Source organism: Ammospiza nelsoni, chromosome 8, assembly GCF_027579445.1.
Source record: "Ammospiza nelsoni isolate bAmmNel1 chromosome 8, bAmmNel1.pri, whole genome shotgun sequence".
Taxonomy (NCBI): Eukaryota; Metazoa; Chordata; class Aves; order Passeriformes; family Passerellidae; genus Ammospiza; species Ammospiza nelsoni.
In genome coordinates this window covers 26,062,370-26,086,316 of record NC_080640.1, presented here as the reverse complement: position 1 = coordinate 26,086,316, position 23,947 = coordinate 26,062,370, and positions in this window count along the sequence as shown.

The window sequence follows — 23,947 nt, the reverse complement described above, 5'->3', positions numbered from 1 at the left end:
CAGTGTGCTTTTATTGTTTAATTTAAAGCTATTCAACATTCTTCCTGCATTCCAAAGACATTTTACTTGTAAATCCAACAATTTGGACCCAAAATCACCACCATCTGCTTATTTATAGCATGATCCAGCAGTAAAGGGAATCTCTATTAAGCCCTTAATGGAAATCATGTGACTGTGCAATGAACTTGGTTTACATTTTCCTGATGGAAGTGACACAGTTTCTTTACTGGTCCCTATTAATATTTTGTGATGTTCTGCAACAACAAGAACATTATATAGCCTTAATTTTGAAACCTATCCCTTCACCTGATAGTAGCTGTTGCTTTATCAAGTATGTAGTGTGTGTCTGGTCCTGGCATGCCATTAGGTGTCAGAATGAAATGTCTTTCTAGATTTGTTTTATTCATTCAGTGTCTGAGGGGGAAGGGGAGCTGCTAAGTACATTGCTTTTCAATATGCTGAGCTATCCTTGATGTGACCCTCAGAAAAAAATCCTTTAACAACAAACCTCAAACCAAAACCCTGCAATACCACAGTTTCAGTGGTGCAACAATGCCAAACAGCTGAAGAAAAAATGAAGTCAGTCATTAAAGTAGAAATTAAATAATTGAAGAAACCTGCCTTGCTTCAGTACCAGCACTAAGAAAAGACTCCAGTAGGTTTTGAACTTGCATGAAATTTCTGATAAACTATGATCCTGAGGGACCTGACAATAAAAAACCCTTAGTTCAAAGAAAGTGTGTGGGAAAGAGCAAAGTTGTCGACATCCTACTTTGGGTGAATCACTTTCCCTCTAATGAGAATACATCTCAATGGCAGAGCAGTACAAAGACAGAATTCTGATGCTCTCAGAGTTCACTCCTAGCCCTTAGCATGCAGTGTGTGCCAGTAAGAGGTTTTACTTTAGAACCTTTTTTTAAATCTCATTGTTGCAGTCAAAACTATCCCAACATTCTTTAGCTATCAGAGCTCACTGCACTACAGATAGATACTTTTTTCCTACCTTAGATACAAAAGATACTTTATTGGTCTTCATTGAGATGTATGGCAAGTGCTGCAAGTTCCTAGCACAAAACTGATATATGCCATATTCAACCCACAGATAAAGTTCCTAGAGTTTACTGCTTCAGTTTGATACACACAATTATACTAGAGGGTAAATGAAGAAAAATTAGGCCATTAACAAGTGCAGTGGTCACTTTTTAATAGTTATGTGCTGATGTGCCTCACAGATACGTATTCTGTCCACAAAATTGTTAAAGTCTGTAGGGTTATGAGACTTTGCCCTGTTTATCCCATTTGTCACTAGGGCTTTATTCCTGCCCAGCACACATGAGCAGGGATTTGTGTATGCATATTACAGGTCTACAAAATAAGTATCTGCATCTGAGCTCTCTGGCTACGTTCTCATTTCAGCCATGGGGAGAAACAGCCATTTCCCGATTTATCTGCTCCTAAGGTAGAAATTGAACCAGCACAGATGGGTTATGCTGTAGCAACAGCTACTTATATCCCTTGACTATGGCAGTGTGCACACACTGGCCCTGAGACACATCCAGCCTCAGCCTCTGGCTGAGTTCTGCATCACTTTGAAAAGGGTGCAACCCACTGGTGGTGCTCTTTGTAGGGCATGTTAAATACAGCTTCTCTTTAGCTCTGTGTAGAATGGCTGGGTATGAGGGCAAATAGCAGAATCTCAGTGGGAATGAGGGGAAAACCAGGCAAATCTGTGCAAAATGTGGCACATGCTGCTGGAAGAACACACACCTTGCATCACTCAGGTGGTGGGCACTTTACAAAGAGACCAGTTTGGGTGAAATCCTGATTCAACTGGAACCAAATGCAAAACATGCAATCCTGAATAAGCTCAGGACTTCAGCCTTTTCCTGAAGAAATGGCACATTCCTAATAAAACTACCACAAAGGAAGCTCTGGGGTGCTCTTTCAAGGAATGTCAAGAACCTTAAGCCCATCTCAATAGCTCACTGTGATGTTCATCCCACAGAATGTAACAGGGATCACAGACTGAGGCAAATGAGAGCCTCAGTCCTGGGCTCTCAGAGGGCTGATGAGTTTCAATCCTCCAGTGAGAAAAGAGCTGCAAGCAGCTCTCCCTTCCGTCTCTGAAATGCATGGAGAGAAAATAAATCATTATTTTTGCACTACCTCCCAAGGAAAGCAGCAGGTGCTTTATTATTCAGATGACATTTTTCAAGCCCATCCATAGTGTTCCTGCTCTGGCCACAAATCAGTGGCTGCTTATGAGCATTTTGACAATTCTGCCACATCCAGTAATAGCCAGTGGTGGTGGGTAGCACAAAAGAAAAATGAGGTTGTGTGAATTTGGCCAGCCAGCTAATTCTGAGCTGTGTAACAGTCAGCAGGAAGAACTTTTAAGTGGTGTATATGAATATGAATGTCAAAAATACCTGATCAGTGTGCAAACTGTAGCCTGACACACAAAAAAATGTATAACCTTTAACTCCATTAAATACCTGTCAGCCAGCTGTGCCAGGGAGGAATCTACATGCAGTGCCTGTGATGTGTTGATTCTCTTTTCAGGGTTTGTATCTTTTATTCTAAATGTTAGAAAATGAATTGACTACTACCACAGCACTCGTGTAAAAGCAACATATCAGATCTGAGTGAAACAGATAACAACACCTTTCATCAAATGATCCCAGGGGTAACATGCATCTTATTCACAATAGTTCCAGCCCTGCAAAAAATTCTCATTTAAATCTATACACAAGCTGCTCTGCTGAAATCTAATCATATGTGTAAGCCCTCTCAGAATCAGAGACTAGCACTGAACAAGAATTATGTTTGTCTCTGCTGATAACAAGACTCTGTAGGGGGAAATACAAAAAGAAACCCTGTTAACTCCTTGAATTCTTTGAAAAATTTCAATGTCAGACCCATGTTTTGTCCTAACCAAAAGGACCATGGTCCCACTCTGTCTGAAAGTACCCCAAGATATTTAATGACATAAGATATGCAGGATTTTCTGCATCTGAGAAGATGAATATTCTTCTGGGAAAGTCTGAGCTTTTAAGTGAACTCAACTGGATTACTAATGCTTTAGCAAAGCCAGGAAAAAAACCCATTATACAAATGAGGCATAAGAATAGAAGAAAGAGTGCCTGATGTCCTGAGAGACCCCAATTTTATCCATCATACCCAGTGATGTCAGAGGCAGAAAACTATGTAACATGCCATGATAAAATTCAATAACCCCACCTTCCTCCAGAGTGTTTTACTAAATTGCCGGGTTTCAGTGTCTGTACAGGTGAATACCAAAGCAAAAGAAACCATTTTATTTTATTAAAGAAGAGTAACTGCTCTTGTAAACATATACAAAATGAAAAAGCTTTCAATCTCATTGTCATATAGCCTGTCAGATAGCAGTGGTTGCCAAGTCATGATGGCATCAAAAATGCATCTAAAACGTGCCACAAGTGTGAGAGCAATCGATACCTGACTGCATAGCTTGTCTCATCACACAGTTGAGATGTGGAGAATTTCACCAGTCTAAAATTTTGGTTTTGGTCAACATCTCCTATCAGCAGGAGAGTACAAGTTTCAAGAGTTGATTTTAAATGTTAATGCTCTTTATGCTCAGATCTAGCCAATGCCACATGGAGTCAGACACACAGTCCTTCCTTCCTTCCTCTCTAGTGGCAATTGTCTCTTGCTGGTATGGCTCCAACAGAAATAGTGAGGAATGATAAAAAGCAAATTTCAGATCTAATTTTCCCTGTTTAGGGAAGTTTAGGGAAGTTCCAAACTGGATTCAGACGTGACCCTATGCCAACATTGCACCAAAGTAAAACTTGAAGTGGGATTTATATGTTGATTGTTTTGAAAAATTATCACCATGGAGGTCTGCTTGCAATTTCTTTGGCAACAGCTAGCTTTATTAAGTTTCTAAAACCCCATACTTCTAAATATACAAAATAATAAACAAATGATAAAAACCTTACTAATGTGCATCCTTTTCCCCTTCCCAAGTGTACCCCTTCCAGCAGTTTGCAAGCAGCATGGAAATATCTGTCTGATTGTTCTAACAGGCTATAGTGAAGCAGCAAAAACCCCAGACAGCAAAGCTGAGATGCAGTGTGCCCTTCTGTTCCACTGGCACAGCAGGAGGGGCATTCTTACCAACCTTATAATTCAGTTGAGGTAATGCCTCTTAAATACACACCCCCTCCAAGGCAGTCATTTATCAGCGTTATCAGATAGCTGCTTATTTGGAGCTGTTAATGACAATACAGTTGTCTGCCAAGAGTACTAAAGCTCCTTCCTTCTGTATGAGTGGAATTCCGTAAATTAAATCTAGAGGAAGAGATCTAACCTCTGATGGTCTTCAGGGGAAACTTTTCCCTGTCTTTCCTAAACCAGTAAAAGAGCCCAAGCTGTGCTATTTGGCAGCTTAACCTCAGAGGAAGTGCAAAGTAAAGAAATCTCTGAAAAACAAGTAAGTTCAAACACATACCACTGCCAAATCCTCTTCACTTGGAATAAGTCTTAGGTAACAAATCCAACCTCTACTTTAAGCTGCATACACCATAAAAAAACAACCCAACCTGATGAGAAAATCTTGAAACATGAAGTGAAAAACTGTATCAATATTTTACTGGAAGTCTAGGCCTATTTTAATGTCACTTGAGTGATTATTTTTAAAATATTGGGATTTAGGTGGTGAGAGAATAAATGGACCAAAATTTAATCTCTCCACCTACCTGGTTGCATTTCAGAAAATTAAACCGTACCATTTTACACTGATGGCTTTATAATCCTGTGTTTCCATGAACTCAGAAGTCTCCTGTGTCCTTGGAAGAGAGAACACTTGCTCTTCACTCAGCCAGTGTTGTGGACACACTCAGCAAGCACTCACAGCTGTTAGCGTGGCCCTGCCAGGCTGCTGCCCTCTCATGCAGGTCCAGTGCAGACACTCAGCAGCCCTCAGGACAGAGCTGCTGCTCAGCCCAGCCCAGCCTGGCCAACAGGAGGAGGCAGAGCTGCCCCCACACCCCTGGCTCATTTGGGCAGTCCCCTCAGCAGTCAGGAGCCAGGCATATGGAGGCCACTCTGGCTCTCCAGTCCTCTTTCCCAGCCTGATACCTTCCCTACAAAGTGTGCCTAATGCTCCAATTACTGAGGAAAGCCATCTGCTAGATGGGCCCCAAACATGCCAGGAGCCCACAAGTCCCAGGGTTGATGGCCAACATGGTGCCTCCATCTTCAACAGCTCTAACACACACAGAGAATGCAGAACCGTGGAAGCTCTGTTCTCCCAGCACCTCTGCTCTCAGGATTATCAGGTTCCCTTCCTTTCACCTTGCTAGGGAAGATGGGAGCAGCCAAAAGCTGGCAGCAATCCCACCAGGAAGTCCCCAGTGTTCATGGAGGTGGTACTGAACAAATTTGGCAGGTCCATGGAAGCAGAAGTAGATCGTTCCACGTCTACCTCCATGCTGGAAGATCCATTCCTGCCTCTGCTTCACCCTTGGGAACATTCACCCCCAGTCCACTGTGCCCAGCAGAGCCTGGTCCTCCCACTGCCCTGTTGTGGCACTTCCCAATCCAGCATGAGTGCCTTCAGAAGCCTGAGTGCCACCAAGGATCGGTCAGGCCTGCCACATTTTGGTTTTCCATCCTACAAAGTCTTTTAAATTTTTCTGCATTTAGTAATCCACATACCATGCCCCGCTTTCAGAATAAAATCCTTTTGATTCTTTCCATCCAATTGACAAGATGAGGGGATCTTTTTCTTAAATATATAATTTAACAAAACCTATATGGAATATGTTCACTTGTTTCAGTGATCTGGAAAATGTGCTTTGTCTTTTTTGCAGAGAATGTGCACATTTCAGATTTCCCTTAAGCTTTTGTAATTTTTTCTGATCTTGATGGTTTTACTTTTGTCAGCCTAGCTGATATCAACCAAATGAGAGAAACAATTTGAGGGTGGCTTTTGTCCAGGAGGTAGCAGAGAAGAAAACCAGCAATAAAATTCTGGTAATTTCTCATTTCATTGTAGAGACATGTTGTGGGGATTTGCATATTCTATATATGAAGCAAACAGAGCTAAAATCAGATGATATGGCAAGAAAGGCTTGAAATGCCTTTCAAGACTTCAGATGTAGTGATTATTAAACAGACCTTTCCTAGGAATATTGCTCAAAGCATCATTTCAGGCACCTTGAGCACGGTGTCAAGGCATTTCTAAGAATTGCTCAAGGCTGACACACTGAGCAGAGGTTTGTGTGTGAGGTATGTGCACACTACAGAGAACGTGCACATGGCTTATCAGTTTAGCCCACAGATATCCTGGTAGAGAAAAGCTAGTTCCTGCAGGGCACATGGCATGCTGAGAGCTGCTTTCAGCATTTCACCCAAGCCCAGCTCTGCATCCATCAGCTGGCCTCAGAGTGCAAGGGAAGATGAGAAATGAATTAGAAAGATACAGCTTGTAATGGCTGAGTCATAACACTAAATGCCTCTAACTCAAGCTAACAGGGTCATTTAGAAGGGATGACTTGCTGTGCATCAGCTGAAGAAGAGAGGAAATTCTGGGTACTTAACATTTTAGAATAATACTCAGACTTTCCCTTCAGCTGCATTTAGTGTCTGAACAAACTCCAGGGCACAAACTCCAGTGCCAATTTAATACAGGCTTCTATTTGCAGAGACTCATTAACGTTGTGCACAACTGCTTCAAAAAAAGGTTAAAGTCTTGGCAGAAAGCAGCAACAGCAACTATTGATTCAACTCTAGAAACTCACCAGCACTTACACTGAGTCCTACCAGCTGGGGAAACATTGAGGCATTAAGCAGAGTTTTAAGCAGACTTCAAAGGGCTGCAGGCATGGGCAGGTCAACATTGTGTCCCTGCAGTCAGCACAGTGTCCCTTGCTGTGCCAGCTGGTGCAGCCTGCAGGGCAAAGCTGCTGCCACCCCAGCTAACTGCTCTCCAGTAAATCAAATCTGCTTATATACTTTCCTTAACTGCATGCTTTAGTTCTTTAGAAAAAACCAGAGCTTTAAAAATGAGACACCACCATTCTGTACTAGAATAGGCTTATACTAGGCCTTATTCTATACAAGAATACTATGGATTTCTTCTCTTGTAATTCCGTTGGATGCGGGGTTTTGACTGTTTCTTCTTTTGCAGCTACTTGGGCTCATTTAAAAATAATTCCGTAAAATATATAGGAAAATAAGTACTGAAAGCGTGTTCTGTTCATTTGTAACATCAGTGGCTTTAGAAATAGCTTGGAAGAACTCAGGAAAAGCCTTCAATTCAGTTAAAAATTATCCAGAAACAACGAAAAAACAAAACTGTGGACCTGGAGAAGCACTGGCACTATGCAAGTTTTGATCAGTTCCTGGGCTTGATGGCCCAGGCTCACCTTTTATTACCTACGTCTTGTCTTGCTTCAGACCTACAGTGTATATTAGAGACCTCCATGTTATTCCACCAAGATTAAGAGCAGACATTATTTTCTAAGGAGTTACTGAAACAATTTTGAGGATGAGATCTGGTATGAAATGCTTTTTACCTCCCAAGCTTCTCAAAGCACTTTACCATTCAAATGTAGTGCTGCAAATGGCTCACACTTCACTGCTCAGCTGTACCCAGATGAGGACCAGACAGCAAGAACCTTTTAGTTTTTCCCCCTTAAGCCTACATAAATATTTGGAAAAAGAATTGAAGTATACCTCTCTCCATTGAAATGGGAAGGGGAATGTAGGTGGAAAGAATTTAATTACCAGAGTTGAAATTTGACAGGGGGAGTACATCACACTTTCTGGTGATATAACATTCATCTGCTCTGAGTGCTGCTCTGCATACAGCAAGCAGCCTGGAGTGCTGCAGTCTGAAATCACTGCCTCTCCCAACACATTCCTGCAGCAGGAAGGCTGGTTGGGAATTAATACAACTTAGCATGCTTAAAATCCTTAATTATCTAAGGGGATGGGAGGGACACTAGGGGCCTCAATCCTTCAGCTGCAGGGCAGTGAGATGAGAGCTGTGTGCCCTGTCTGCTTCTTGGCCCTGCCATTGCAAAGCCCCAGTGAAACAGCTCCTTACCACGAGCCAGGAAAGCTCAGACATGGAATACCCTGATGGCTGAAGGGCTCTCAGAGGTGCAGAACTGTGTTCTTGAGCTAAGGTACAGCTTAGTACCTCATCTCATGCCTGGGGGTACCTAAAAGTGTCACTAAAAATTTCACCAGCTTTATTAATTATTTATGTCCCCCAACTCCAAAAAACTCTTAACTGGAAACAGTGGCAGGCAGTGAGTTGGGCTTGCAGAATTATTGTTAGAATAATTGAAGATTAAGTTCCTGCCCCCAAAGAGACTCAACTACACCTTACAGCACTTTTGGTGAAAAATAATCTAAACTGTTCTTAAAGCCTTTTAGTCCTGGTGAGACCACCTACCTAAAGAAGTCTGTTTCATCATCCTCACTGTCAGAAAGCATTTCTTCCACTCAAATGCAAATCCTCTTGTACTGTCCACTGCAAAAATGCAAATGCATGTACTAAGTGCATTAGTTTGGACTAATGTTTTCTTTAGAAGAGTGGAAGAAATAGGTGTTGTCTGGTATTACATTTCTGGAGAAGGGCAAGAAAACATGGTATTGGGAAGAGAAAGGCAGGCAGTTGAAGCATCAGGCAAAAATAAGAGTTATTCATGAACATTTTTTTTGTTGAGTGAATGAATGCAGATTTGATGAGGTTCATAAGTAACATCCTGCAGGGTCAGCAGGGAAACCCTAATTAGGCAGGATGGCCTTCCTCATTATTAATTAGAGTTATGTGCTTGATTAAAGAGCTGCAATTCTTCCTAGTACTGCAGGAGGCCAGCAGGAAGCCTGCAGCATACACTCTCAACCTGTTTCTGCCTCTCTTGCACACACAGGCACACACCAAGTGTGTGTGCCTCTCTTACCCCATTATCCTCCTGCACACAGACACGGGGTGTGGAACACCTCCACCTCCCTCCTCTGCCTTCCCAACAGGTGCTGCTTAACCTGTGCCTGCTGCAGAAGAAAGCAGGGATGATGCCCTGTTCTAGATGAGGAAGAGGCTCTTGAGCATGCTGTGGGTCAGCTGACAAAGGGGGAAAACCAGAGCAGTAGTTGTGTGCAAATTAATAGCTCCAGCGCTTCGTAACACGTCTCCAGCAGATACCACAGGTAATTATGCAACTGAGGGTTGTGCATCTGGGAGCACTCATAAAATGCACCTTTTATCTTGCTGCTTCCAGCCCATGTCTGGTAATGTATAAATAATGTTAACAGCATCCACCCAGACAGTCAAAGATTGGATGTGCACTGGGTGTATGCACGCCTGGTGAAATACAGATTTTGCTGCAAACTTGAGATATGTTAGAAGAAGGGAAAAAAAAGGCCCTTAAAATACACACCTACTGAGGTGATACCTATAAGTTACAAGAACACCTTTTTAGATAAGAAAAGCTGAGTATTTAAGGACTTTCTGAGTGTCCCTTTAGGCAAGCAGCCTTCAGACTGATTCAAGATAGGTTATGAATATGGGGTGACAGCTGCTTGACATGGGTCTGGCTCCACACAGCAAGCTGACAGCTTCATATCCCAGGACACTTCAGCAATGTGACAGCTGGGATAAGCAGGAAACTCACTGTGCAGCAGTATAGTTAACAGGAGGATCCTCTGTCAGTGGAGACAACATTATTGGAAAGATAGATAGACGCCAGCAGGCTTAGGAAAATAAGCAAGAGATCAAAATTAATTTTGCTGCACTTGGTTTCCCATACATTCATCTCATTCTTCCACATGTGCTTTGTACATGTTCCAGCCACACCAAGTTGCTCCACAAATGTACATAAGCATAAGCTTATCCTATTTTATTGCCCACAGATCATAGACACAGTCTTGCAACTGAGAATGCACCAAGTGTGTTGTAAATCCCATCCAAAAATATGGTGACAAAATGGATAAACAAAGGAGTTTTGAGGAAGGCATGAAACAAGACCATGTCTGTGGAGGAGCTAAAACACAACTCTAAAACATGAACCACTGGTATTTCCCAGAGGCAGTCACAATGGAGGGCTGCTACAGCTACTTTTTAGCTTTGGTTTTGTTGTTCAAGCTTGTCAAAATGAGAACAGTACCTGAGAGGAACAATTCTGCAAAGCAGGTGAACATCTTTTTGTAAGTGAATTGCATTTTGAAGATGGCTTTAGGTGCATTGAAATAAATCACATTGTAGTTTATTGACAAATGTATGCCATGTAGCAGGCTGACAGTGGCTACAAAACTGAGAGAGATTCGATTATCTATAAATAATTCCTCATTATGTGTCAACGTGAGGAAGTACAGACAGAAACGTGAGCTGAATAGAGGAAGGAGATCAAAGGAGCTGAGCTAAATATTCAAATGCAACAATTTGATAGAGTAAGGGAGCAGAAAATCAAAAAACTACCTACAGTAATTGCTGATCCTGGGAATTGATGGTGGTCATACATTTTTACTGTTATTTTCCTGATGATAAAAATGCTGGGTTTTAATCTGAAGTTGAAACATTGTACTGCTTTTCATTTACTTTTTTCTAAATTTTCAGTGGAAAGTTGTTTTATGATGCAGCTTGTATCACTTAATGTAAAAATACTGAAAATTTTTTGCAACTCTGTTATAAAAAATAAAGCTGTTTTGCCACTGAACGAAGGGAAAAAATTAAAATGGGAAGTATTTTATCAATACTTTGTAAATAAAAATGCGCCATTTGGCATATCATCAGTTTGTGTTAGTACACAGTCAGTGTCACAAACAAGAAAAAACAATCTGACAATGGAAAATCATGGAAAAAAACCACTCCCAAGCCTCAAAATAAGGAAGAATGTTCATTCTGAAGTAAGATTTACTAAAAAACCCCTCCTCCTTCTGAACTTTCTCTTTCATGTGTATTTCTCTATACTAGAAGAAAAATATACATTTTAACTGCCAGCATTTCATGCCTCAGCAATTCTTAAATTTGGTTGGCTTTCAAAAACAAAGCCATGAGAACTGTAGGAAGAGCAGGCTTTAATTATTGTTTTACTTTTAACAAAATGCAGTCTATTTTATCTCTTAGTATCAAATTCCTAAAAAGTACTCACCCTATCACAAGGCTTTCTATACAATTATTCATAGAATTACATAGGCACAAATATCAATACACTGTGAAGCTTAATTTTATATTGTGGCACAAACACTTTCTAAAATAACTTTCTAAAATAGATTTTTTACAGCTTCATACCCATGACCAATACCCAGGCCATTCTATGGTTCTATTTGTTTAGCATAAGTGATTCAGTAATTGAATATCCTAAAGCATGTTGTGAATGGTAAGCTTTGAAGGGTGGACTAAATCCAGGGACAGTTTGTATTCATTCTGGTAAGAACTAGTAAGTGCATCATAATTTCAGATTACTAAAACCCAAGGAAACCCAAGTCATGCCCATGTTCTGTGATTCAGCAGATCAGAGAAAATATTAAGAACCTCCCCCTGGGACTGACATCTGTGGATATGCTCCCTGTAGGAGTGAACCGAGGGTGCCCTGGTTACTGATTTCTCACTACCAATAGTTTTGGCCCCCAGTCTGTCTTTGGCATGGCAGAAATCAGTAGGAACCTGTTGTTTCTTTAAAAACCCTCCCTGTGGAGTGTTGGAAATTGAAAGGTTCTTGCTGTAGGTCCTAAGAGCCCTCAGTGTCCTGCCCTGCCCTTTTAGGGGTGATCAGCAGCAGCAGAGACCTTTAGCACCGAGCTTCTCTGGGATGCAGCAAGTTCATGAATCCCCAAAAGTCCCCGAGGAGCAGCAGCTCTGAACCTCCCAGGGAGTGCAGTCAAGTGAGAAGCTCTGCTCTGTGCATGCAGGATTTGAATTTCCAGGGCTCCCTGACAGCCCCTAAATTCCTGCAGGAAGCAGTTGCCTGTGTGACGCTGCTCTGCAGGACCTTGGAGAGCAGCCTCTCTCAGGCTGTATTGAGATTAAAGAGTAATAAAAAAGGAATCTCTGACAGTGGATACCAGTTTGAGATAGAAAAGCCCTTGCCAAAATATGCTTTCAGAGCAGGCACAGCACATATATTATTGAAAAGTTTTGTTTCTATATAGCATGCCAAGTTGGCAGAAATGCAAATTTGAAATTTAGAAGGGATTGCTAGGGAGCTAGTCAAGAAGAAAGAACCAGAGAGGAAGAAATTAATAGTATTTGTTTCTTTTAAAGAATAAATCTTGAGTTAGTTTTCTTTTTTATGACAATCTTACATTATTCATCTGTCTTTCTAGGTCAGAAAATAGGAATAAATTTTATGTGACACTCTCTTGCAATCCAGTGATACAAAATGGACTCTCACAGAAAGCTGCAGTATTTTGCTCTGCTTTCCTGGCACACAGGGAGATGCATTTTAGGGCCCTTTGTAGTTTGTGTGCCTGGCAAGATCCCTGTGTCTTTTCGAGAAGGGGAAAAATAAGAGCACAAAAATGATACAGGAGTAAAACTAAGCAACACAGACTCTACATCAAGGATATTATTTCCCTAGGGAAAACTGGGATGATTTTTCATCCTCTTTGGATTCTGTCATCTTTTTCAAAGTCTCTGTTTAACACAGAACTGACTTGAAGGACAAGCACTAAGGCTATCAGAATGCACTGCAGCAAATTGTCATCCACTGCTGAGAGAATGAGGAGGGGGAAGTAGGGCTGACAGAGCTGGGATTTAAAAGAAAACAAAAATCCAAACCAATACTTTTATAATAATAAAAAAGGAAAAAGCAAATGAGCAACATCTGATTACTACAGAGAAGTCACTGATTTAGGTGAAAAAAAGTCCAAGAAACTTTACCTGCTATTCTCAAAAGCTTTTGTTCTTATTATTCCTCCTTTCTATACAAGGAGAAATAAAATTAGGCAGCCTTTTCCACCTCATGGAAATAAGTTGTAGTTCAGACTTCAAGAACTGATAATCCTTTCCTACTTAAGATGACCACAGCCAGGTATCATTCCTGTGCTTTATTATTATGTATAAGAGCAAATTCTGCAAGACTAAATCTGGGTTACTGGCTCTGGAGAATTAGTGACAGTTGTCTACATGTTCACTCTGTAAGCAGAGTGCAGGAGAGCATTAATAACATTCTAAGTTAAGTCATGAATACTAAGATATTTCTGCAACATCACACAAAAAGCCTACAGCATCACCAGAACCTCAATCCAGGTGTGCAAGTCTGTCCAGAAAAAGAAAAAAAAGAAGAAAAAAGATCCAAGCACAGTTAAGTCCTTTCACCATTGTCCAAGGAAGATTCCTTTCATGCTGATGTAGTTTCACCACAGGTCAGACACATTTTGAGACACAATTAGAGTAAGTTGTTGCACAGGATTCAGATGTATAAAAATAGTTAGGGATATGTTTTCAATAGAATTCTCAGTACATGGCAGCAAAACACGCTGTCAGTACCCTGCCTTTCCTCTCTGTGCATCCATAGAAGTGAGATAGATAAATTCCTGGCTCAGGCATGAAATCTGTCTTGAATTCATTACTGGCTATGCCTGAAGAGTCTGCCAAGAGGTAAGTATTAGGCTAAAAGTTATAGGAGATACTAAATCCAACAAAGGATTCAGCTTGTGAGACAAGTGCTGTAGTGGCATTGTAGTGATTTGACTTTAGATGAGGCTCTAAAGCAGAACTTTAACACAAAAAGCAATTTGTGCATGAAAGAAACATTCACTCTTTGCAAAATAGCTTAAAGAAAGCTCTGCCACTGAGGTCATTGATGCCTGACCTCACCATAGCAGGTATTTATATTACAACAGCAGCATCAGGAGTGGTTTTTTTTTTTTGTTTCAGCAAATCTAAGTCTGTTTAGCTTGTGGTAGTGAGTATCCAGAACTATATACAAAGCTCCTTCACATGTCAGTTTGCTTTAAATACTTACAAAATTCTGATTTTATAAGAAGGGTAACAGGTCACCAGAGCACTTGATAAAATAGCAATGATAGAAAGCACTGCCTGGTTCCACACTTCCAGAATTGCATAAATTACACAATTCCCATAATAAATGGAAGGCAGACTTAAAACTGGACTCACAAAATCCCCACTAAAGACCTGGCTGAAACCCAAACACAAATTTCATGGCCTGATGATTATTCACCCAGTTACACTTTCAATTTTTGACACACAAACAGCAGAGCTCAAGCCAGAACACAAGCCAGAAATTTTGGCACTGCTGTGGCAGTTTGTCCTCTCTCCCCAGCTGATCAAGTTCTGCTTGTCTTGATACAGACTGGAGAGAGCAGTTCTCTCTCCCCTGTGCACCTGAAGAGACAAACAGGCAAAATATTAGACAGCTACAGATGCTGAAAGAAAAGCAACTGTTCAGTCAGCTCTTCAGGGTTTTTTCAAGGCTTTGCTTGTAGGACAAAACTGATGAGAATATCTGACTATTATTCAAAAAAAAAAAAGGCAAAATTGGTCTGATAGGAGCACAGCTAAAGCTTACTCTATTTCTGTAGCAAAACAGAGGCAAACTGCTGATAATATGCTAGAGAAGCACAGAAATTTCTGCTAATCTATTAAGAGGGGACAAGCTGCTCTTCTGGCACAGTGAGGGCTGACATCAAACTACCAGTCTGACATCCCTTATTGCTCAAATCCCTCACACCCCCTGTTCTGCCTAAGACAGGCACTTGTCACTGTTAGTGCTCCCAAATGGCTGATACACCAGAGCAGGCCACATCCTATTTCCCTTTTTTCTTTTCAAGCCACAGCACAAAACTCCTCACTCACAGTCAGTGCAGTGGGTGCATGGGGCACGGTTTCATCACAGCAGGAAAAGCTTTTCCCAGCCAGGCTGGCTGAGGGGTTCTGTGGGTGGCAGGAGTTGGTGCCTCCCATCCCTATGACAGCTCAGCAGCTGCCTTGTTTTGTCCCGTTCAAGCAGGCAATGCTGCTGAGGTTCACAGCACAGATTCAGCATTCAACAGGGGAAAAGGCAAAGCCCTACAAGTTTCTGCTGATGGAGTAATAGCATAGCACTGCTGTGCTCCAGAGCAGCATCCTTTCCATGGGGAAACCAAACCTAACTAAATAAATCTCTTTTTAAACATATCCCACTCAAAGACTAGGCTTAAGGGTAAAGTTAGTACGGTGCTGAGATTCCAGGTCACAACGTTCCCTTGGGAGAACACAGAGTTTTATTGGAATTTCCGTATCTCCATTCACAACCAAAAGAATAAACAAGAAAAAGGATTTCTTTCCCTACCTCATACTGCAGGCACTGAGTCTGTTCCTTCCATCAGCAGTGTACTTCCTCAGTGCTTCCCTAAGTGTGCTGGAAAAAGAGAATTGCAGAAGGGCACTCTCCTAATCAGGTTTACCAGGTCCAGGGAAATCCATCAAGATGTCTGTCCGTTCCCAACATGCTCCCTGCACTGCAGCTCCTCCAGAATGAAACAGAACAGCTAGCAGGAAGATCTACATGTTTTCCATGTCATTTTTTAGGCCTACAAGATGCAAAAAATCTTGGTGAGAATCTGTCCATGTTTCTTTGACAAAGACATAAGCAAGAATACTTTCCAAAGGACTGTTCTGTCAACACATCACAGGTCATGATGAGAAAAGGAGAAAGGGAGAAGCCACAGAAGAACCAGCTGTCACAGGGTGCAGGAGCCTTAGTGTGGGGAATAAAGTGGAGGCCCTTGTCCACAAGTTGTCCTCTTTGCTACTTTCACAGGCATACTTTACTGGTGTGCTCCTTAACTGTGTGTCTTAATTAGCAACTCTGCAGAGTACATTAAGCGATCTGTCAGGTCGTCTATTGTGATTCCACAGCTGTTGAATGCAGAACAACCAGGGCACACAGACAGAGCCATGTTGTCCTACAGAAATTAAAGCATGTCAGTGGCTTTTTTCCTGCCTCTTTTGCAGCTGACATCCCCAGTCTAAGTGGTGCCATCTGTTAACTGTGTGGTATACATGTTTTCATGAAGGACATTAAAAGAACTAAACTAAATTCTACTCAAAGTAGCATAATACTGACACTGAAAGAAGACCACTGCAGTGCACTGGCATCTTGTATCCAAGGGACTTCTTTTTCAGAGTGATGTCAATGAGCAGGGGCTGCAATGCAACTGTTGAACTTGGCAAACCCTTGAAGCATTTCCAATCTCCTGCTCTGCATAGTTCCAGTGAGACATTTACCTGTGCTGCCCCTGCTGAACTGCACTCTTCCATCTGATATACTGCTCCACTTTTATAACATGTGCCATGGGAGTACTTGAAAAGAGTAGATGGCCACCAAATTCAAAGCAAGGTCTGCTCTGCAATTCTCCTGGGAAAAAGTGAATGGTTATCTTCTCCCCATCTGCTCTCCCCTCTCTCACTAAGCTTTCTACTTAACACAATTACATGCAGCATTTGACAACAGAGCTGATAAATTATGTGCTGCTTGAATTGAAAATGTGAAGGATAATAGGGATAAATATCAATGCATTCACAGATGACACAAACACATTTCATCACTTTCAAGGCTTTTTGGTTCTGCTCAGGAATGACTTGCATGAACCAATTCCTGAGTGCATTGTCTTAATTCTCTAGAGGAAAAATGGACTATGCCTAAGACATAGATGACAGACAAGAGTAAAAACAGTGAAACCCCCACAAGTCCCAAAGGGAAAACAGCCCAGCAAGGCAGCAGTAGGATGCTGCCATCATAAAAAAAGAAAAAGACTGTGGGGTTGCAGGACAGGTTTGTGTTTCCATTTTTTCCCCTATCCCTGAACTTCCTGCTTGCAACTTTCTAGTGCCATGTAGGGGAAACATGCATCTAGCAGGGGATGGAAAGAGGTATGGAAAGAACCACAAATCCTGAAGCTTCTCAGATGGAAACACACATGCTCTCCTCATGCTTCTCTTGCCCTCTCAACACTGACATGGCTGTCACAGCTCTTAATCACTCTCTAGGTTTTTGGATCTCCTGGATCACTCCCCATGGCTCTGGGGAGCACTCAAGTGCATTTTGCTGCCACCCCTCCCCAGCTTCCCTCAGCTGCAGGAACAGGCTGCACAACTCCTGAAAGAGAAGGTGCTTTTCAGCACAAGTCACCCAGAGGCAGGAAAACAACTGCAACTCCAGAGAACTGCATACATGCTGTATTTTTAACAGGATTCAGTACAGGTTTGCTTCAGGCCATGGAGTTATTTCTGGTGCCAGCCCTTGAGGTTTGGTCTGCAAGTGGGAGCACAGGACTGCCTGGCAAGAAACTGCATCTCAGAATCCTTTTAGGGGTGAGAACTGGCTCTGAAAGGAACAACCATCACAAGTGCTTGATTTCACGAGACACAACTACTCCTGCAGGCAGATTTTCTTTTCACAAGCTGCTCTTACTGGGCTGACTGTCCTGACCCAACTCAGTGTTTGTTAGCAAGGTGCAGCTGCAGGGAGGCACCAGGGGCTGGCCTCTCCTGGCACACCGTGGCCTGGCACTGAAGAGCACCCGCGGAGAAGCTGTCCCATGGAACCTGCCTGCAGTTATTGCTCAGGGCCCTGCTGTTGGTTGGGCACAGCAGCACCAGAGCCATGCAGCCAGGCTCTGCTCAGCATGGCAGCAATTCATGCCATGAAATTTCCTGCAACTCCAACATATTGCAGGGCAACAGAGGGATAGGGAGGAACTCTGTGCCTTGCTGAACAGCTCAGAGAAATGGCAGCCAAAACCAGAGCTGAGCCAAAAGGTTCCTTTCTCTGCAACTCATGACAAGCAAACATTTTGAGGTCAGGAAAAACCAAGCTTTTGCTGTCTAGAGGCAACCAGTTGCCTTCTATAAATGTGTCATTTTCTATTGAGTTCTGTGCAAATTGGAATGAGACAATTCCAGACATCTTTAAAGGAAAAATGGAAGCATCAAAAAAAATTATATACTCCTACTAGCTATGTGTTGATCCAAATTAAACCATATTTATGTCTTTGAGAGTGAAAAATGTATTATTTGTATAATTTATTTATCACATAAAAATACTGTGAGGTCTATTTATGGCACGAATTCTTTAATTTTGAATAAATGAAAAATATTAATAGTATTAGAGTTGGAGCTGAGCAGCATAATAAGGCATTAAAGTACACTTTTCACCTGTTGACACCTCTTTTTAAGGCTAGAAATTAAAATGTTGAAAATAGAAAGCATCGATATTCTTGAAGGTTATATCCAAAAGGCTCAGTAACAGGATGTAAGTGGAGAATTAATGCCATAAAGAACATAAAAATCTCACATTCTTAGATGAAAAAGCTTGGAAAGCAAATGATGCACATTTGTTCATTACGACTTAATTAGCACAGCCTGATATTAAGGACCAGCAGTAATAGTGAATGCAAATTGAAGACTGCTTGTGGGTATAGCTACACTTACATATATCTGTATATATATCTCTCAAGTAATTGCCAATATGATAAGTGTTGAAATAAAGACTGTTGAAATGCTTCTGGGACTTTAGTGAAGGAGTAATATCTCCTTTTTAAACCTTGCTTCAAAATAACTTTCGCTATTTATTTCTGAGGAAAAAAATTCTAAACATAAGTTTGATTTAAATATTTCCTTAAATTTCCAGTTTTTCTTTACTGAGTTAGGGAAGAGAAAGGAGGAGGACATTTTCTGGCACTTTCTGCATTTCTCACTTGTATTTATTAAGAAGTGAAAGGTACCTAAGTGTTCATAGGTACCATGTACAATTAAAAGTTGTTTAATGCAGGGGATAAATTAACTATAGACTATTTGACATAGGTAACACCCTGCAGATGTAAAGGCAGCTAATGATCCACAGTGACAAGCCTGCAATAAAGTTCTTTGAACCAATGCAGAGGGCAGCAGTGCAAACCATGTCACCACAAGTGTCATGGCCAGGAGAGCTGCAGCTCAGCTGTGCAGACCAGGACCACCTGCCTGTCCCTCAGCCCTGGGATCTCAGGGCTCCTGAAACTCCCACTGCACATGGCCACCTTCATTGTGACTTTGTTTTCCATCTGCAAGCAAGAGAGACTTCTGTACTATTCACCACTATGTGTTAAGGATTATTTAACCCTTATTCAGTAAATATACTGCACAGTGTTTTTCTGATAAAGGTCAAATAGAAATGACAGGAAAGTAAATGACAGAGCAATCCCCCTCTGTTGTTCTGCATTAATATTCTCAGTGCAAATCAGACATCAGACAGTGCAGAAATAACCACAAAGTGTTAAACAAAGCTCATGCCTCTCAAAATCTGAACAGACACTTTTCCCAGACCTTACATGCAGCCAGTTACCTGATTCCCCTTGCTGGTCTGCTCTGGATGCTTTGGTGCCATTTTAATATTTTACTGGAGCTGGCAGTAACCTACTTCAAATGCAAGTGACCCCAGAGAGAACTATGGTCAGAACATGGATAAGTAAAGAGAATTTTTGCCTCTTATGAGTTAAGTGACATAGTCTGGCAGAGAGATGGTGGTGGAACTTCAACAAGGAAGATCAGAACACAATTATGCACGGCCAGAAGTGTATTCAGTAATAATCCATCATGCTGTCTCTGGCTGCTTTGCATGCAGAAAGATCATCTGCTTTAATCTTTCCTGTTTCCAGACCCACACAGAGCATCATATATTATGCAAAAAGGTACTCTGGGTGGCACCATCGAGCTCACCACTGCAGCAGCTCTATTGTTGAAAGGGTTTTTTGTGTTTCCCACACCCTCCCTCACCAAGGCTATATTAGGCATCCCCTTTCAGAGAAGCTTTTTGAAGTGTTTCTGTCTCAAAGGAGAGGTTCTTGCTACTCACTGTTTCTCCTCATATCCTGCAGCCACACAGAAATCCTTGTTCCCTCCTGCTCACACACATGCTCTGTCCATCACTGCCTTTCTCCTGTGCTGCAGAAAAGGAACCAGCAGGATGCAGACCTTTCCATTCCCTCCCACGTGAACAATTTAGTAAATTCACCCTGGATGGCTCTTGGGAGAGGTTTTTTCTGTTTGTTTTTAAATCAATTTCTCCTGGATACAGTGCAAGTGTGGTAGAGAAAAACAGTGTCCTTCAGCAGCATTCAGAGAGTTTTCACCACTAAATAAAAAGCCTTTTCTGCAAGCAAGTGTCCTGGATAACAATCTGTGCTAAAAGGAGGGGCCAGAGCAGGACAGTCTGGGCTCATGACAGGCTTCCCTCTCATCCACACTCCTGCAGCTGCAGAGATCAGGGACACGTCCCTGTCTGCTCACAGCAGGCTTGGGGACAGATCCTCACATGGACTAAATGGTCACAGTTCCCTGAGAGTGCAAGGCATTGCACCATGCTACACCTGGGGAGGAGCTGGCCTCAATTCTTGCTTCTTTTTGTTGGGTGCCACATACATTTATCTGATATATTCCTAAAATTGCTTGTGAGAGCAGAGTGCAGCTTCATTTTCTTCCAGACAAGGGGAGAGGAGGACTCTGTGCCTGGCTCCTCGGAGGCTGGGATGATTTCTGTGAGGGCAGAAGGGCTGGGAGCTGCCCCGTGGGTGCCTGGGTGCCCACCTGGGCTGAGTGGCAGAGCCTTGCCAGGGGCTCAGGCTCCCCACACCTGCCCTGAAAAGGCCAGCCTGACTCAGGAGCTGACTTTTCCTCTTGTTGTTGTGCTAGCAGGGAGCTAAAGGCTCCCGAGGGGCTGTTTATAGAGAGTGCTTTTGAATCTCTGCTTCAGCATAGACAGCTCCCATTTAAAACTGAGGATGGACCTTTTATCAAAAGATGTGACAGGCTTTCTTAAGGGTAACTGTCACAGGTGGAGGTATAAAAAGAATAAAAACTCCCTTTTCTCTATTGTTTCAGTTTTTCTGTAATTTTACCAAGCATTTAGAGAGTGAGATAATGCCAGGTACATCTGTCTTTGGCGTTTTTAGGTATGTATCATCTTGGAATCTAAGTGCTCAGGCAATATGTGATAACATCCTGAAATACTTCCACCTCCTCAAGCTTCTCTCTCATTTTTCTTTTATTTAATCTCAAATGAGTTCAAGTAACTTCTGATTTTGCATTTATCTAGATCAGAGGTACAGAAGAAAAATAGACTTCCATAATTTAACAACTGGTAATAACATTACAAGTAAAATTAAAATCTCTAAATCAGGATGAGTACTGAATTAGGAACAGGGAATAAATGATCATAATTTTCTGAGTATAAGAAGGTATTTCAAATGATTGCTTTGAAATATTACCATTACTTTTTGTGTGTATCCTCTGGTCACGGAGAGGAGTATTTCAAAGCCTAGTTGCCCTTAAAATTACACCAAACAATAAATCTACCTGCACATAATGATCAAATGTCAGTGTAAAATCCCTACAAAGGGTTTATTGTGCCCTCACATGAGGAAACACTTGACTCCTAAGCAAAAAGAGAAACTAACAAGCCTCCAGAGCAAATTCACCCCCACCCAAGCTCCAGCACATCAATATCCCAGCAAATGCTGCTAAGATAATATCCAGTAGAGGTTTAATTCCACAGACCCCAAACTGCTGTTTCCAGAGTGCAGAACGGACAGTAGCTTGTGCTTTAACAGAGATTGACATTTCCCTGATACTGCAAAGATGACTGTCATTCTAAAGGAGATGAGAGTCCCCCTCCAAACTTCAACTGTTTCTCCCCAAGGAGACAATCAGACATGAAAACCTCAGGGACAGTGCAATAAATACCCCTCACAGAGTAGAAAGCCATGCCCTTACTAAAAGAGTGAAATGCTATAAGACATACAAATTTAAAAGCTATGAGGCAAATGCATGAGCCTTTCCCTTTTTGAAAGGATCTTCCCATTTTTTTCCCCCTCAAACACAGGGAAGAACAGTGATTTCCCAGCAACATTTCCCTGTGGTACACTCTGTGTTTGGCGGGCCTGACAACTCGTGTGGAAAAAACCCTAAGGTAGAGAAAAGGTTACTTCAGTAAACATGTTTGTGTTATACTTGGCTTAATATGGGCCATTTTCTTAATTTTAAGAAAAGAACAATGGATTAAAATAGGTGAGAGTAGTGAGGAAGCCCTTCATTTATGCTCCACCTCACTGTAGTCACTCACGCACCTCTCAGTCAGCTCTCAGCCCATGGTGCACTCCCTGCCTTTGGTGCTTCACCTCTGCTTGCCTGGGAAAACATTTCCGTCATGACATGGAGGAACACAATCTGAGTGTCAGTAAAAACCCTGGTCAGTGAGGAGCACGAGATGTTATGTCCTCTATCATAGCAAGTGAAAAGTACTTGTTACAGTCTCAAGGCTGTTATTTGCCTTGTTTTTTGCTTTTCCATATATTAATGATTTAACTAAGGTATTTCTCCTCTAGAGAGTTAGGCAATTGACAGCAAAAGAAACCTAAACAATACCTGGAAATTAGTAACCTTTGCATCTTCCCAGACAGGAGTACAGGTCACACATATAGTGAAAAACCTAAACAAGCTGCAGGAATTGTCTTGTTTAACCAAGTGAAGGACTGGATGCATTATTCTTCCAGCTAGGTCATAAGTACGTGATATTTTACACCCTCTCTGGTACACAGTTGGAGTTCGCTCTCCTCTAGGAAACGGAGTCAAGTATCTTGTGTGTCTTGCACTGTTTGCACGGAAGGGGTCAGATGTTAAACCACTCATGCTGGAGCACTGGCTACTTGAAGTACATTCATTATGGATATCATCTTGCCAGTGGCCAGGGCTTGATAAAGGTCAGTTGACCTTTCTGTGGATACTTCAAGCAGCAGAGGCAGCAAAGGAAAAACAAACCCACACAAATTCACAATTCTTTCAGTAGAGCCATTTGTCAGGAGATACAAAAGAGTTTGTTAGGAGGAAATGCTTCCCCTGCAGAAACTCTCAGGCTCAAAGATGTGGGAAAGCACTGCTCTGGCAAAGGTTGGTTGTTTACAAAGCATTACCTACCAGGCAAGGGTTGCATGGGGATGTAAGGATGTACATGTGAAATCTAATTACTACCTGGAATGGAACAAGAACCTGAGGAGAATGCCTGTGTGAGCTGAGCTCTCAATAACAAAAGAGGGGGTGCAGCTTGCTCATCATTCTGGTGACAAAATCAGTCTTCTCTGCCTACACTTGTCCAGAGCCTGCCAAGATCAATGCAGAGACTCCCACTGACTGGCAGAGGCTGGAACCCATGGATTCAAATGAGCATTGCACTACAAGAGGTGCATCATTTCCTGCTTTGAATGCAATATAAACAGTGAAATACAAATCACTAACAGAGTTTGGAAACAATTGCTGGTTTTTATGCAGCAGCACTTGCCCACACCTGAAAGCTTCAAGCACTGCTTAGATGCATCCCTGGTGTCTTTATACCAAGGTGAGTTTAATTCTGTCACTGTGGCATTTGGCTCTTACTGAAGAGCTGAGGTTTAAAGAGAGCTCACTATCTGCTGAGAACAATAGGCTTCTTATGAAAGCAGAGATTTTTGTACAAGAAGCCATGCTTTTTTTGCAAACAGATATTCACATGCCCATCTGCAAAAAATCCAACCACATTATGGAGGGGGAAGGCAAAGGCACATACAGCTGTGCTGCAACAGACATATAAGAGGAGGGAGAAAACCCCTCAAAGTTTCTGGAAATCTTTCCTGAACTAGTAAGAGCATTCCCTCCAACACTGGAGACTGCATGTACAAACCTAGGTAGGCAATAACACCAAGAAGTGCCTAGGAAAAAATCAGGGCTTCCAGGAAGACAAGAAACCCAGGAAGCATGAGAGCCTTTCCTGTTTGAGATGTGTCTTGAACATCTCCACCATCTTTCGAGCTCTTTGTTATGGAAAAGCTAAACTATAGTTTGGTCACTGAAGGGTGACAGAGACCCAAATTGTCTTAATAGGAAAACATGCACTGAGACAGAAACAGCAGCAGCAAAAGACTGGTTATTGCCATC